This window comes from Triticum aestivum, chromosome 1D (genome assembly GCF_018294505.1).
Source record: "Triticum aestivum cultivar Chinese Spring chromosome 1D, IWGSC CS RefSeq v2.1, whole genome shotgun sequence".
In the NCBI taxonomy this organism is placed as follows: domain Eukaryota; kingdom Viridiplantae; phylum Streptophyta; class Magnoliopsida; order Poales; family Poaceae; genus Triticum; species Triticum aestivum.
The window spans coordinates 10,532,101-10,534,427 of record NC_057796.1 but is presented as its reverse complement, the minus strand read 5'-3'; the positions used below and the strand labels follow the sequence as shown (position 1 = coordinate 10,534,427).

Here is a 2,327-nt window from a genome sequence, read left to right as displayed (position 1 = left end):
CATAATTACTAATGGCGCACTGTGGGTGTGGTGCGCCATTACTAGTTTAACTAGTAATGGTGCACTATCCCCTGGTGCGCCATTACTAGTTTTGAAAAAATAAAATAAATATTTTTTTTTACTAATGGCGCACCGTGCATGTGGTGCGCCATTAGTATTTACACACTAATGACGCACCAACACATGGTGCGCCATTGCTATTTAGTAATGGCGCACCACATGCACAGTGCGCCATTAGTGTTCATATTGGCTATAGCTGTTTTTGTAGTAGTGCCGACTTCGGCGACAGCACGAGCTGAGGGGACGATGACCCGTCGGTGTTTGCGGTGACCATAGTCGGGGGGCTGCAAGGGGAGTACCAAGTCTGCAATGGCTACGGCGCAGAGAAAGCTGCAGTGGTCATGAGGGGTAAGTAAGATGAGCCTGACTTATTCATTGGTAGCTAATGTTTCAATTAAAACAAATTGCCAATTCTTTTTGGGTTTGTATCTCTAGCCTAGCAAGCTATCTGGTGTTTCAATTGGTAGCTCCATAGTCTTTAGAGTTATTATATTGATTTAATTTCAGTGTTCTAGTGATTAAATCAAGCTTAGTATCTCAAGCAATTCCGAATAAGTATCATTTGTTGGCAGTTCAATTTTGTTGATTCCATGTCTGGCACTTGGCAGAACCATTGGTACACATACATCGTGGAAGACGACTTCAGCTTCATGGCGGCAAACGGTCTTAACGCAGTAAGGATCCCGGTGGGATGGTGGATCGCCAGCGACGATAACCCTTCAGATGGAGGCTCTCTCCAAGCTTTGGACAACGCCTTCAGATGGGCAGAGTACGTAGTCTAATTCACAAACTGGAATAAGAACCCTCAGATTTGTTATCCATAATTTTTGAAAGGAACTATTTATGAATATTTTTGTGTACATTCAGGGCACACAAGCTGGGCGTGATCATAGACTTGCATGCAGCTCCTGGGGGCAGAGCCCCAATGAGCACTGCTCTACAAGGGACAGCACACAGAGCTGGGGAACCACCGACTCCAACATTGCGCAAACCGTGCAAGTGATTGATTTCCTCGCAGCTAGGTATGTACTACTCCCTCCATTCCTAAATATATGTTTTGTAGAGATTTTATTATGGACTACATACGGAGCAAATGGATGAATCTACACTCTAAAATGCATCTACATACATCCATATGTGGTTCATAGTGGAATCTCTCTAAAGACTTATATTTAGAAACGGAGGGAGTATCTGTTAATTAATTCACCTAAAAAGTGAAACAAAATTTTAGTCACATTTTCTTAGTATATCTAGATTGGCTACAAAGTTTGCCGTAATAAGAAAAAAGGCAACACCAAATATCTCAATAACATATTAAAATAAACCTAACAGCACACGCCAAGATTATTCCTAGCATTCAGGAAACCAGCTGAGTAATTTGATCTCCTTGTTTATTCCTCTTTACATTTAATGTGCATATATACAGGTATGCTGGGAGACCAGGCCTGCTCGCGGTGGAGCTGATTACGAGCCGCTGGCTCCTGGTGTGTCCCTGGATAGCCAGAAAAGGTACTACCGAGACGCGTACAACACAGTCAGGAAGCATGTAACACCCCGCATTTACTTGCCATATTTGTAACTCCGACTCTTGCCATTTTCGGCTATGTGATATAACATTCCCTCCGTGGTCGGGTTTTGTCTTTCATTTTGCATTTTGTCATGTCATGCATTTTCATATCATGTCATCATGTGCATTGCATTTGCATACGTGTTCGTCTCATGCATCCGAGCATTTTCCCCGTTGTCCGTTTTGCAATCCGGCGCTCCTATCTCCTCCGGCGCACCCCTCTTGTTTTCTTTCGTGTGTGGATGTCAAACTTTCTCGGAATGGACCGAGGCTTGTCAAGTGGCCTTAATATACCACCCGGAGACTATCGGTCAAGTTTCTTTCCATTTGGTACTCCAACGGTTAACCGGACATCCGCAAGTCCATTTGATTGTTCAGCAAAACCCCCCACAAAAACCAGCCCAAAACCCACCAAACTCTCCTCTATGCTCTAGGTCGTTCGATCACGATCGTGTGGGCGAAAACCGCACCACATTTGGACTCTCCTAGCTCCCCCTAGCTATAAAAGAGCATCCCCTCCCGAAACGAAATCGCAGTCTAAACCCTAGCGTCTTCCACCTCGCGCCGCCGGACAAAGTCCACCCGCGCCGGACACGTCCGCCCGCGCCGACCGACGAATCGCGCGCCGCCACCTGTCGCCGCCGGATCTCCACCGCGCCGGCCCGCCGCGGGCCCGCCGGCCCGAACCCTCGCCGCCCCG

At 46.6% G+C, this 2,327-nt stretch overlaps 1 pseudogene; it reads left to right on the top strand.

Annotated features, from left to right (window-relative positions):
- The window catches only part of LOC123162756 (uncharacterized), a 100,396-nt pseudogene that overhangs the window by 33,139 nt on the left and 64,930 nt on the right, over window positions 1–2,327 (top strand).